Source organism: Phoxinus phoxinus, assembly GCF_949152265.1.
Source record: "Phoxinus phoxinus genome assembly, chromosome: 13".
NCBI lineage: Eukaryota > Metazoa > Chordata > Actinopteri > Cypriniformes > Leuciscidae > Phoxinus > Phoxinus phoxinus.
Genome location: NC_136888.1, coordinates 30,580,689 through 30,596,125, shown reverse-complemented (window position 1 = coordinate 30,596,125; position 15,437 = coordinate 30,580,689). Strand labels below are relative to the sequence as shown.

General features: G+C 38.0%; 1 protein-coding gene across 2 annotated transcripts in view; it reads right to left on the bottom strand.

Annotated features, from left to right (window-relative positions):
* The window catches only part of otx2b (orthodenticle homeobox 2b), a 79,162-nt gene that overhangs the window by 27,674 nt on the left and 36,051 nt on the right, over positions 1-15,437 (bottom strand). For both annotated transcript variants that reach the window (XM_079632793.1, XM_079632792.1), the window contains one exon: positions 7,156-7,215. The gene's annotated coding sequence lies outside the window, so the exon portion shown is untranslated. The remainder of the gene's footprint in view (positions 1-7,155; positions 7,216-15,437) is intronic.

Genomic DNA, 15,437 nt, shown 5'->3' with positions numbered 1-15,437 from the left:
TAATAGCACTGTAATTACATACTAATAACATAGTTATTATTTAGTAATTGCACAGTACTAAATTGCAGGTCTTGAGAATGAATATCTGGACAAGTTCTAATCCCTCTAGATTTGTTATAAAGAAGCGACACCAAAAGTTGAGTATATGTGGGACTTCTTGCTCCATCCAATGCTCAACTTTTGGTATCTGAACGCTGTCACTGATGATTAGTGCACGCACCCTGTTTTCTTAATCCGAGTGTCTTGCGTGCGGCAGGACTCTGTCAGGACCCTGTGAGGCAGGCAGACTTCTTTTCTGGAGGGTAATCATGTTTTGGTTACTGACGACTGAGGCTAATCTCTCCACCAGCCTGTAACGTGGAGCCCGAGTGGCCACTGATATGTGCCACCACTCGTGAATTAAGCTACTTAATAATCTTATTAGCGTACAGTCATCCTTTACTGCACCTTTCATGTGACTTTAGAAGTCCAAACAACTAGCTCTTCCTCTGTCTTTCCCCCAGACCAGAGGATCATAGCCAGTCTAATTAGCAAACTCCTTCATCCACTGCCCTTACCCATAGTCCTCTTCTTCAGATGCCCTACTCCCACAAGCCTTTGGAGCTAGAAGCCTTCTCTAAGATGTCTTTGGTGTATCTTTACCTCTAGTTTTGACATTGCTATCTATCCCTTTTCTCACTGCCGCTGTCCTAATGCTTGTTTCAGTATATGAACTCACATATCACATCACAAATTCAAGAGCAAACTGGTGTCCTCTAATTGTTTATCCAAGTGTTGGGGGAGTAACTGACAAAAAGTAGCGATGCTACTAACATAGCAGCTCAGCTGTTTTCAAAATAGAGTCGTTTTTCCAGTAAAGAGCTACTTTTTTCCAACACATGTGGTGTAGCAGAATGATACAGCACTGTTTTAATGTCATGCTGCAGTCTTATAGCCGACTATACGGCAATAATCAAACGAATGTTTCTCTCTGATTCATATACACTCCTGGGCAAAAAATAAAAATAAAAATGGGACAAGCAATAGACTAAGCTTTTACATTTTTTAACCACAAATTAAATGCATTTAAGCAAATGCACTACTTAAAAAGCCATTGCTCTCAGAAAAACATCAAAGGCGTAATGAAGTTTTTGGCAGAATATGGGAAGTTGTGTGTGGAGTGATGAATCACAATGAAACACGAGTTGCATGGTGATTCTCCAGAGCGGTGTCTTCGTAAAGCTGCTGAGAAATATACTAATAAAGGAAGCACGGAGGAAGAGGTGTCTTTTTAGCGGCTGGTATTGTTGAGCTGCTTCGCTGTGAAAAGTCAATCGATGCTTTGGAATTTAAGAGAATATTGTAGAATGGTTTTCTTCCCAAAGTTGAAAAGTTGTTATCTAAAGAGGAATGATCAGACGTTATTGAAGTGGCTTAAGAACAAGACCGCCAGGCTCATGGTTTGGCCGGGTCAGAGAAACCTTTAGTGAATATTTGGTCTCACATTAAACTCGAAAAAACTAGGAGACATTTTTAAACTGTATACTAAGGCCCTGTTTACACGAGAACGCTCGCGGGTGAAAATGTAAAAATATTTTATCGGATGTGCCTTTCGTTTACATGGCGACTGCGTTTTTGGGGCTTAAAAAACGCAACAAAAGTGAAACCACCCTCCAGAGTGGAAATCTTAAAAACGTTCCCGTCTAAAGGGTAAAAAGGGTAAAAACGCAAAAGTCTGCTAGACAGTGAAGGCGTCGCGTAAGCGTTTACGTCACAGGCATGCGCCAGTACAGGAAAATAACAAAACATTATCAAACTAAAATATAGCATTCATTTCATTGACAAAAAAAATTATAATTCTGAGTGACACGCAAAGCACCGAGGGTTAAAACAGCCGCTTTACTGTATTATACATGAAAAACTGTGTCAGTGTCTCTTTCACTTTCAGTGCTTCACATTGCCACATATACTACATCGAATTTCACACACTTTTGCGTCACCATATGCATGCAGATTTCCCCCCCATAACGCTCGTCTAAACGCAGAATAAAAAGTGATAACGCAACGGCACTTTTGCGTTTTCTCTTCAGATCGTTTCCGTGTAAACATAGCCTGAGGCTAGGTAAAGTGGCGTTGCGTTATCACTTTTTATTCTGCGTTTAGACGAGCGTTATGGGGGGGAAATCTGCGTGCGTATGGTGACGCAAAAGTGTGTGAAATTCGATGTAGTGTGCACTCCAGGCGGCTAGGTGGCAATGTGAAGCACTGAAAGTGAAAGAGACGCTGACACTGTTTTTCATGTTTAATACGGTAAAGCTGCTGCTTTAACCCTCGGTGCTCTTCGTGTGTCGCTCAAAAATGACAGAATTTGTTATTTTTTTTTGTCAATGAAATTAATGCTATATTTTAGTTTGATAATGTTTTGTTATTTTCCTGTACTGGCGCATGTCTGTGAAGTAAACGCATACGCGACGCCTTCACTGTCTAGCAGACTTTTGCGTTTTTTCCGTTTTTACCCTTTAGACGGGAACGTTTTTAAGATTTCCACTCTGGAGGGTGGTTTCACTTTTTTGCGTTTTTAAGCCCCAAAAACGCCGTCGCCGTGTAAACAAAAGGCACATCCGATAAAATATTTTTACGTTTTCACCCGCGAGGGTTCTCGTGTAAACGGGGCCTAAAACTGCTCGAAGCAATTAACATTGAGTGGAACAACACGGACTTTTCTTCCTTTAAAAGCGCTCTGTAAGTAAAGTAACGAAGTTATTTAATCTACAGTATTTGTGCAATTAAAAATATTGTCTTACTCATTTTTTTGTCCAGGAGTGTAGAGTGCATCTATACATATGAACAGATTTAAAAAATGAAATATTTTTACACAAATATTAGTGAAAGTCTTTTGCACTTAAAAGAAAAAAGTTATATGAACTCAATAACTGATCAAATTAAGGAGAACCGAATGAGTTGCAGCAGATTTCATTTTTCCAGCATACTGTTGAGTAACTAAATTCAGATTTTTTTTGTCTTTGGTAAAGATGGTCCAGACTTTCCCAGGCTGTGTGATTTCTTCACACTTCATTGCTCACAGAGTAGTGTGTAAAAGTGGAGTGTGTGTGTGTGCGTGGACAGGTTCATTTGCTCGGTGAAGAATCATGCTTAGGGTAGATGAAGGTAGATGAAAGACTTCATGTCTTCACTTTAGCAGGTCAAGTTGAGCAGCACTCATCCGTGAAGAGACCCCTTTTCTCTTGAACTAAATTGCCCTTTAAGTTACATTCTCACTCTCCCATCTCTTAGTGTTTTTCTCTCTGATGCTTCTTTCAGACAGTGAGCTTTAGACTTATAAAATGTCAAAAGTGCAACTCACCATATATATCAAAGTGAGTGGGGTTTATCAGTAATACATAACTAAAATTCATTCATCTAGAAAATTAAAACTATCTAGACTGAATAATTCTGACTAAATAGTTATGAAGAATAATAATAAAAATTGATGTTTAAACTGTCAGTTGGTTTACTTATATTATAAGTGTTTTAGTATAACCACAAATATCATTTTCTTTGGTAAGCAATGCCAAAACGCTGTTGATTAAACTCAGAACATTAAGTTTAGGTCACAATGTCACGTTCACCTTTCACAGAGTGTATGTTTGTTGGATTGTATGTTATTGCACTACAGTACAATCACAATACACACTTTTCCACCATCAGGACGACTGGAAACCAGGCCGTTACCGTTCCAGGCCAGTTGGCACGACTGCGGTTTCTTTTTCCACTGTTATGCTACGAAATCAGGATTAGAATACGTTAACCTCAGTGATGCAGTTGCAGACGGCGTGATATTGTAGGGTAAACACCAGAGTAAGCATGTTATGGACGATGATGACTTCATATAAATGGTAAAAGTTCAGACTAGCTACAAAGGACATTTATTGACATAATATTATCTAGTAGTATTGACATATACCATTCAAACGTCAACTTCCATTCAATACTTTTATGCAAGCCTTAGTGAAAAAAAACTATTTAAAATACATTTATTGCACAAGTAAACTACAATCCATTAACATATTTACTGACATATCGCTTGAGACTTACTGATATAACTTTATTTAGAGTACTTCTTTATTACACAATGCACATTTCTTAATTTTAAGCCTAAAATGTGTTTAATGCCTATTAGTAAGGATAGTATTATTTCTGAATAATATCAGTCTTTAAATGCAAGATATTTAAAGTGTACTTCTATACTTGCAATAGATCCATTATAGCACAATAAAATATACTTAAATATATCTTTAGTTGGACCTCAGCACTATTCGATTTCTGTAAAAATACAAAATTAGTTGTTCCAATTAAGCAGACTTTTGGTATACTAAATTGCTATACTTAAAGTACAATGGCAAGGTAGCTATAAATATGTAAATGTATTTGTAGTATACTTAGCATAAAATAAATGTTTTTCAAATACATTTAGTATCCTTCACTAAAGGGAGGACACATTTGACTAACTATAACTCTGCAACTATAGTTATTAGAATGATTTTTGAAAGATCATGTGACACTGAAGACTGGAGTAAAAATTCAGATTTGCCATCACAAGAATAAATTACATTTGAAATTGTAATACTATTTTACTATTTTTACTGTATTTTGACTAAAATGCAGTCTTGGTGAGAAAGAGAGACGTCTGTCACAAACTTTTGCACCTCGCTGACAAAAAAAAAAAAAAAAAAAAGAAGTGTAGAAAAATGCAAAGAAAACCAATAAAATATCACTAAAGGCAGTGAACCATGCTGAAAAATGTGGAAACAGTTTGTATAAACCATGCAGAACCATCCAAATTGAAACTGGAATCGCATTTATTTTTTAGACCGATGGTGGAAATGCGCTTTATGTCTCTTCTTCAAAAACGACTGAATTTTGACAAATAAAGCAAAATCAAATTACAAGAGTTATCAAAACACAAACTATACCTTAGGAAGACTTGACTAATCACAGAACAAGCTTTGTAGACCCTTCACCTTGAAGCTCAGCAACCTGTGTTGAACAAACCCCTCTCAGTCAAACACAATTTCCACCATGAAAATGTCTCTACATTCGTTTCGCAGAGTAAACAGCATGCAACCAGAAGACTTCAGAAAGGGCAACATCAGGCTGTTGTTTGTTCCGGAAAACAAAAGGGCCTTTTGCCGCTATCAAACTGCCATTAGATACGGGGAATTGAGCGCGTGGCTCTCTCAGTGCTCCAAACGCTGGGGTGATAACACTCAGCAAAGGCAGGCCAGCCTGCTAATTGCACACCGAATATTTATAGACCAGACAATTAGCTACTGCCTTTTATATGCAAACAAACAGCAGCGGCAAGGCAACAGAGCGAAGGAGGGATGGACGAGAGGAAGTAATTAAGATGCTGAAAACAGGACACGGACATGCTGTCTGTTGTACAGTGATTTGTGGCAAACAAACACAATAATTAGCCTGTCATTGTGGGATAATGAAATTGCTGGTGTCTTTCGCTCTCTGCCAAGTGCCATTCGGCACAAGGACGTTTTACTCAGAGTCCTCAGCCATATGGCGAGGAGAGGGAGTGTGTGGTTTTTGTCTCGGAGAGTTCAAAGGTGACAATGTGTGGCGTGGCTCTCGGGAGAGGTGAGAGCGACTGCTCGGATGAGCTGTTTTTCATGCCACCGCAGGAACGGAAATAGTTTTGAGTGTCAGCGTGTTGGCGAGGTGCGTGTCGACTGAATTGTCCTCTGACAAACACGGTCACACGCCTCCACTCTTACTTTGTTTAACCACACTAGGAAACAAGCAGTTGGTATCAAATACTGTATGACACATCCACAGAATCATACTTTTTTTTTTTTTGCCTAAGGAAATTTATCAAGAACAATTATTTAAATGTAGACAGATGGTTTTTGCCAGAATACTGCAGCCAAGAAAAAACAAGCCAGTGGTCTAAAAACAGATTCTAGATTAAGGGAATCTTTAAAAAATAAAATAAAATAAAAAAAGTCATGAGCAATTTGCTTAAAATTATTGTTCATTAATGTGTTAGTATTTGCTAAACATTATTTTGCATTACGGTAATTTGATCAAAAATACAGGAATATTGTGAAATATTATTATAATTTAATATAACTGTTTTCTATTTTACTATATTTTAAAATGTAATTTATTCCTGTGATACCAGGCTGAATTTTCAGTCTTCAGTGTCACATGATCTTACAAAAATCATTATAATATGCTGATTTGGTGTTCAAGAAACATTTCTTATTAGATTTGTGCAGCTTAATTTTTTTGTAGAAATCTCAGGATTCTTTGATGAATAAGAAAGTTAAAAAGAACAGCATTTATTTGAAATATAATTTTTTGTTACAAAGTAAAAGTATTTACTGTCAATGCATGCAATAGAGTGTCAGTGAGTGTTTATGAGCATTTTTTTAGGCACGATAACAGTAGATGATATTTAGACTTAGCGATAATTGATGTGCGTGCACGCACAGGTACATGCACTTATTAACTTCTTTAAGTTGTACAACTTCAAATCAGAGCCTGATTTATAGGTTTTATAATGCTTTTTGTTTGCATGATTACGCTGTGCCTCCATAATGTGCATATAGGGGAAATTTCAAAGTCTTCAGACCCTGTAACTGCTCACTCAGACACGGGGTGTTCAGTCTCATTGAGTTTTTCTGACATCTCATTTTCTAGCATTCCATATCAGCTTTGGAGAATTCCTTTCATATTCACTGCATTGTGCATTGCAATACGAAGAGGAACGAAACGGGGGACGTGTCACTGTTTGGGGGAGAAAGAAACGTTCCCTTATCAGCATGTATTTGGGTGTGTGTAAGTGCTTCCTTATCAGCCAGTATGTACTGCATGAAGGTGTATGAGACTGGGGCCACAGGTTCAGCAAACCTCCGGATCGACTGGGCAGGATCATTCTGAGAGAGCTGATTTGATATTTGGCTCTGATAGGACCCATAAGAGTGCCTTTGTTCCGCACCATTGTTGCAGGGCTTAAGCTCAAACCCTCTTCATCTTCCTGACTGGCTGGGTTAATAACACTGATAAAGCATCACTTTGATAGAATCATCTCTTTTTTCCTGCACATTCACTCGCCTGTCTGTCTCTCTGTGTGTGTCTGTCACGAATACTGTCATCTCTTACCTTATTCATCCTCTTGCCTCGTCCTCTGTTTTCCTCTCCTTCTTTCTCCACGGCTAATACCTGCCAGTCAAGAGAGAAGAACCTAATGAGGGTGTTTATGTGGTGGTTATTTAGAGGATGCTTTTTCCAACAGCAGCTGCATCAAACCAGGTTTCATGTTTTATTGTACTTGTTTGTGAAACAGACTCTAGGCAAATAAGGGTTTATAATGCTCTTGGGAGATGATAGTGACATTTGCAAAAGGGGACAGCTGAGGGAGTATCTTGGAAAATACTTAAAATTTGTTTTTAAATTCTACTAACTAACTTTGTAACTATATGTCAATTAACTCTCATTAGAGTATTAGTAGACTTAGGGTTTGGTTTAGTAAATAAGTTGACATGTAGTTGCATACGGTATAGTCTGTAGAATGTCTGTTTGGGAGCATCAAAATAAAGTGTAAGCAGATATTAAGTACACAATCTACTAATAATCTAATAACTAGCAGTTGACATGTAGTGGCAAAGTTACTGATAGTCAGTAGAATGTCTAAATTGGACTATCGAAATAAAGTGTTACCAAAATGTTTACTTTTGTCAAACAAGTATAGATGTAAATAATTTTAGTCGGTATGAAATAAAATTTCACCTAAACATCTATTTTCTAAATGCATGTTATAGATCTTATTAAGAAAAATTAATCTGTGCATATATTTCAGTATTAAAAAAAATTCCACCTTGTAATGCTTAATCAAAATTTCATAACTGGACCTTTCTGTGAAAACGACAGACTTCTCTGGTGACGTACACATGATTTCCAATCATTTAGTCCACTAGGTAGGTGATTTGATTTGTTCCAGAAAAGTTTTTGTTATGCTGGTTGAAAGTCTCTTCACATCCTGATGGCAATCACTAAGTTAAGTGGTCTGAATGCAATGATACGATGTCCTACATGCCTATCAACGTATGCATTTCCATACCTCCGCGCACCTGCCAACGCAGATATCACACGTCATCAACGCGTTTCATGATATGCCGAGTTAGACAGACGTCAGTCACCGAGCACCACAAACACCCGCCACCTTTTACAGTTCCTCCTGAACCAAAACAACAAGACTATACGGTGTTCACACCATAACTACTATAATCTGGAAGAGATGGAAACACGTTACGTTATACTCGGAGTGGTTCATGACTGGAATTTATGCGTTTCAATGTTAACACTGTCAACGCTAAAATTAATCTTTAGCAGTCAGATGGTACAGGTCAGTGTTCTTTAAGTTGTTTATGTTCATTATTATTGTAATGTAATGTGCTTTGAGACATGAGGTAGTTTAACGCCGTCTCTCGTGTCGCTTGTTTGCTCCCAGCTTTACCGTTCATGTGTTTTGGAGGAGGTGTGGTTTTGGAGACGCTCTGAAGGGAGGGATTTTATGCTTTCAAAGCTAGTTCGCTATTGCTAGCCGTTATAAAAAAATTGCCTAGCCTTTAAACTCCGCTCCTGCAAGCTCGTGTTCATCTGCCTCCATTTTTGAGTGCAATGCCCAAATTTCAAGATCCAGTCAACAACCAATAAAGGCCAAGCCCTACTTTTTTTTTTCTTTCAACAAACTCAGATGTCACAATACAGAAGAAAAGATCTGTCACGACTTCCATTTCATCGTGACTTTAAAGTACAACTTTTACACCAAAATGATTGTTGTAGCAGATCAGGTGCTCAACTGTTAATTGCCGAATCTTTTTCAGAACCAGGTGACAACAATGACACTATTAACTAAGTTACATGTGCACAAACAAACATAAGTTTGAGAACATTATTTTTTATTCATCTAAAGTGATTTAATTCAGAAGCTTTATACCATGAGTTGCTTTTGGTTCAATGGTCATAAGTTAAATAAAATCAACCCAGACTCAATGGAAAAACATGCCTGTGCCTTCATGAGAAAATAACAATATCCCATTCGCCATTACAGTACCGGTCAATCAGGATCAGATTTGTCCTCATCTTGGGTAGAGACATTGGGACCGGTTCCAGATTGGGCTCTGGCACTATCAGTGGCTTAATGGAAAAGGGTGTGTGTGAGTTGGATGTGCATTGGCTGTTGAGTAATGATGCATGAATAAAGTTCACTCAGTACTCAACATACAAACACAGTATGTTTGTGTGTGATCTTGGATCACAGGGACACTAACGTACACACGGTTAACCTCACGGTTATGGTTGCCCATTCATTTGATTTCATATCCTCTCTCTGTGTCGCTCTTTCTCTCACCCTCTCCCTTTCCCCCTTTTCTAATCTCTGCAGGTATTTCTCTCCTCTGCATTATTAGAATGCAGCCAATGCTCTCTATTGATGCATGTCAGAGCTCATTCTTTCATCTCCAACATTTAATTTACCATCCTGTTGTGTGGCTAATCCCGTGTCGTGCCATTTCCTCCACTCCTCAGATTGCTCTCTCAAAGCCCCTTCTTTTGGCCAGATAAAGGGGAAGGTAATCGCCATTGTCAGCCACAGATACACCACCGTGGCCCTCCCCTCGCTGGTCCCCCCCACTCGGGCCCAAATGAAAGGGGCTGCGCTGGCCTTCCGCCTCACTAATCACCGGCCTGCCTCTCGGTAAGAGTGGAACCAGCGGTTATGCACTTTCATCATGAGAGCAAGAGAGTGAGTAAGGAAGAAAGGGAAATCGAAAGAGAGAGAGAGAGAAAGAGAGAGAGGGAGAGAGAGAGAGAGAGAGAGAGAGAGAGAGAGAGAGAGAGAGAGAGAGAGAGAGAGAGAGAGAGAGAGAGAGAGAGAGAGAGAGAGAGAGAGAGAATTTTTACAAAAAAATGACTGTGTACCAGGGTCTAAATACCTTTTGGCCACACCTTCCAACATTAGGGGAATTTTATACTTTTTTTTTTTTATACAGATTTTGACAGCAATATATATATATTATATTATATTATATTATATATATATATATATATATATATATATATATATATATACATACATATATCACTTTCAACATCATATGGTTGCCCCAAAATGTATCTGTCACAGTTGAAAATGCTTGACTTTACAATATAACTCAAAGAAAATAATATAAATATATATAGAGAAAATGCACCTATGCGTACAAGCAAAACTTTTCACAAAAAGCTTTTTAGATAAAAAAAAAATAGTATTTGAACAGTTAAAGGGTTAGTTCACCCAAAAATGAAAATACTGTCATCATTTACTCCCCCTCATGTCGTTCCAAACCCGTAAATCTTCGGAACACAAATTGAGATCTTTTTGATGAAATCTGAGAGCTTTCTGTCCGTCCATTGACCACTTTGGCGCATCAAAAAGTTCATAAAGAGATCATAAAACTAGTTTAGTTAAACATTTCTGAAGAGACTTGACCACTTTATATGATGAACCAATTTCATTTAGTCTTTTATTCACATATAAACATTGATCAGCGAACATAAACAGAAGCTCAAACGTGCTGCGTAACACGAGAATGAACCTTGTTCTCGCACATCAAGCGAACATGCTTGAACTGATGTGTGTGTTGATGAATGTTTATATGTGAATAAAAGCCTAAATTCAATCTGTTCATCATATAAAGTGATCGTGTCTCTTCAGAAAATTTGGACTAAACCGCTCAATTCATATGGATTCGTTTTACGATCTCTTTATGAACTTTTTGAAGTGTTAAAGTGGTAGTTGCGTAGACTGTCAATGGAGGGACAGAAAGCTCTCAGATTTCATCAAAAAAGCTCTTCATTTGTGTTCTGAAGATGAACGAAAGTCTTACAGGTTTGAAACGACATTCCTTTTTGAGTGAACCAACCCTTTAAAAAAGCACATGGATACCTTTAGTTTAGACTGTCAAATGTTAGTGAAACATGATCACATAGAATGTGGTTCCTCTGCTAGGACATCCGTGTAAAATCATATATCTACTAAAAATCCCATGGATAATTGCTGGTGAACAGAATTTTGTGGTATTTCACAATTGATTTTGGGACTCCACTTTATTTAACATTTATCGTAAGAGTCATCTTTTTTTGCGGCGAAGACTTGGCCCTCTATAAATTCAATTGCCTCTTGAGTTGAAATGGATCCAAAAACATCTGTTAACCCGAGGACACGAGTGGAAGCGGACGGGCACGCTAAACGTAGGGCTCTTCGCTTGTGTCCGACACTAAAACCAATCACCTCTTCCGACATGTCTCATTACAGTGTCTGCCTGAGAGTGGGAAATCCTCTTTGACTCAAGTTAAGGGGCTGCTTAATATACAAAGCAAATTAATGGACAACATAGGCTGATGCTGCACTGGTACTCAGGGATGTTGGAGGGGGGTGATGGTGGTGGGGGAGATGATTGCCTGTGATGTGGCCCTAGCTTAAGGTTGTAATCCCTGGCCAACAGATTCTCTCTGTCTCTCTTCACCCACACGGAGGCCCTCGGCCAAGGATCACTCCGAGCTTAATTAGAGAGAGAGAGAGGGAGCGAGAGACATTGAAAGGGAGGGAGGAAAGCAAGAGAGAAATCGGATGGAGGTGTAGCTAATTAAGATCATAGCTAGGGCTGAAATGCTCTAAATTGCAGCGCTGCAGGAGATGAGTCCCTGGGGAAAGGGATACGATAGGAGGGAGGATCAAGCGAGACTGGGAATATTCTTTTCCCATATAGTCCGAGATATGGGCCTGGGTCAGGGATTAGGTTCTGACTGGGAGTCAGCGGGTCGAGAGGATGGCATTACTTGATGGTTTCGTTATCTTGCCGTAATAAAGAGCCGTTGGTTGGATTACGTCAGTTTTCTTCATGTGTTTTTCATTGATACAGTTATTACTTGACATCACAAAGATGAGTAATGGACGAGGTTAAAGCCTTGCAGGCGGCATGGGTAGATAGGAAAATCACAAAAACGACACCGGATCAGAGGGAAAGGTGAGAGTCAACGTCTCTTTGATGCACAGGAATCACTTATTATGAGATGCAAGTCCCATTTTTCTGGACAAATTATTCTGTAAAAATTAAAATTCTATGGTAAAAAATTCAAAAATAATAAATCTACTATTTAAATAAGTGAGTGGAGAGTATAAGTGGCGTGAAGGTCAAGTATGGTAACCCATATTTGGAATTTGTCCTCTGCATTTAGCCCATCAAAGTTAGTGAACGCACATTAGGAGTAGTGAGTAGTGAACACACACACACACACACACACACACACACGCACACGCACACGCACACGCACACGCACACGCACACGCACACGCACACGCACACGCACACACACACGCACACGCACACGCACACACACACACACACACACACACACACACACACACACACACACACACTGCAAACCATGGAGTGGTTGTACCAGTGAGCAGTCATTCATTGCGGTGCCCGGGGAACGATTGGTGGTTATGTGCCTTGCTCAAGGGCACTTCGGTCATTTCTTGCCGGTATTGAGAATCGAACCTGCAACCTTCGGGTTACAAATCTGACTCTCTAAAAATTAGGCCACGACTGAATTTAGAGGATAACTCTCTCTGCATGCATGGTTTCTCCCAGGTTTATTTTTCTCCACTACCGTCACCTGAGTTTGGGTTTCATGCCACTGTTGACTTTGGCTTGCTTAGATGGGTTTAAAGACTCTTATTCAGTACTATCAGTTTTACAGCACTGACACTACCGCATGAGAACAAAATGTGAACTTGAGCTGAATAACGACACTGTTGCCTTCTGTAGAGCTACTTATGCTGAATTTAACTTGTTTCATAACTGATGAACTTTACACAGATATCGAACTGAACTGAATCAACACTGAATTGAGCTGAACAATGACTTTATTGTCCATTTTAGAGCTCATATTCGAATATGTCTCATTGCATCACTGTTATTTTCCTGTTTATTACTGTGAAGCTGCTTTGAAACAATCTGTATTGTATAAATATAAAATCAAGGTGAGTTGACGACTGCCATATTAGGATAATTAATCATCTCCGACAAGATTATTTGGGTAATCTTTAGTGGTTAGTACACAGAGATGGGCAACTTCGGTCCTGGAGGTCCACTGTCCTGCAGAGTTTAGCTTTAACAATAATAAAAACTCTGATATAGCTTTCTAATCTTGAAGACATTGTTTAGCTTGTTCAGGTGTGATTAATTCGTTTTGATCAGGTGGGATTGATCACCCAAAAAGCTGCCCGTCTCTGATCTAAGGCTAATGTCCTCAATTACACCAACACAGACAGTAATGTTTGTAACATGTTCTGGTGTCACTGTGACTGTAATGAGCCTTAGTACTCAAAGGGGTGATGAAGTTACCTTCAAATGTCTGTAAACATGTTGACAGTTTAACTAACTTTTACTTGCTCAGCAAGATTTTCTCCAAACTGTTTCTCTGCCATGACAATACTTGACCTGACAAAGAAAAAATGAGCATTGAAGAGGACCGTTAACACTAATGCCTGCTACAGCGCCCCTTGTGGCCGATCTGAGAATGCAACATATTGCCTTCTTGCTGTAATGTTTAGGAAAAAAACAATGCATGAAATTAAATATCTAGAAGTAGCTATAGCTTGTGTAGCGCATGCGTAGAGTTTCAGGACTAACAAATAGTGTTTATGAGGGTGATTTAATGCTGCCTTCATCGGAAATATACACTTAAACAATTCCATATGTACGATAATTCAGATAAATTCAAGTTATAATCCAGTCTACATCATGTCCTAATTATTCCACAATAATTCTCTGTTGGGTCCTAAAAATCAGTCCATAATATAATGCACAAATGTCCATCATATACAATTTAAAAGCTTGAACTTATTTTTTTATATTTTTGAAAGAAGTCATATTGTATAGTCATATTAATATTGTCATATACTCAACAAATCTGCATTTATCAGTAATATTGTGAATTATTATAAAAAATTTAAGCAACTGTTTTTATATTTTAGTACATTTAAAAATATAATTTATTCCTGTGATGGTAAAGCTGGTGTCACATGATCATTCAGAAATCATTCTGATATGCTGACTTTCTGCTCAAGAAACATTTCTTATTATTATCAATGTAAAAAAAAGTTGGGCTGCTTAATATCTTTTTTTTTCAGGATTATTTGATGAATAATTGAAAACAACAGAATTGATTTGAAATAGAAATCTTTTGTAACATTTATAAATGTCTTTACTGTCACATTTGATCAATTTAATGCGTCCTTGCTGAATAAAAGTATAAGTTTCTTTAAAAAAATAATCTAAATGAACCCAAATATTAGTGTACAAGATAAATTACACAAATGGTACTCTGTGGTTCCATGCAAAAATATTAATTTTTGCCCATTACATTTACACATTATAACATTTTGTGGCATCCAGAAGCCCATTACACATTTTCAATGACACATTCACCAGGTAAAAAGTGATGATATTAATAATAATATTCCCTATAATGCCACACAGTATAAGGTTTATGCAACTAAGCTGCTTGACGCACTGAGTGTGTGAGAGGTGAAAGAGCCCGGGGCTATGACAGCCATGTGTGTGTGAGTGTGTGTGTTTCTCCGATGGGTTTTCCTCAGGCAGTGTTGATCCTGACTCCCCCGCTATGTCATTACTTAATTGGCTCCTTTGAATAGACACGTGTACAATTTTGATTGTTATATCCCCTCTGGAATTTTAGACAGGCTTCTAAACCCACAGTTTTACGCCTTTTAGGATGTTACATTTAGATGCCATGTTTTAGGGATAACCTTTAACAGACGTCAGCATTTTTTGGTTTAAAAAGAAAAAAAGGGAAAGAGAAAAGGAGAAGTCAGAGATGTGGCCTTGAAAAAATGGCTCACACACACTGAGTTGTGGTGCTCATTCTGGAGAAATGAGTTTGAATCTGATCTTGTTGGCAGAAATGATGGGATGGAGAACTATGCTAATAAAAAAGAAAAAAAAGTTAAATGTGCAAATGCAAAATCTAACATTAAATGATACACAAACAAATAAGGCCACAAAAATATCCGTAACACTTTCTTAACATCAGTTAATTTATTAATTAACATGAACTGTAATGAATGTTGGTTTAACTTAAGTTACCAGGTCGCCTAAACATTTTTTTTTAATGCAATGAAGGAGATTGGTTTCATACATAGACAATATATTATATAGACCTAAGTTGATTGGACAAAAGATAAAAAAAAAGAAAAGCTGTGATTAAAAAAAATACAAATCTTTTTACAGTCAGCAATACATTTGTTAACCATTGTTAATGTTAGTTAATAATAATACATCTGCTCATTGTTTGTTCATGCTTCACAGTGC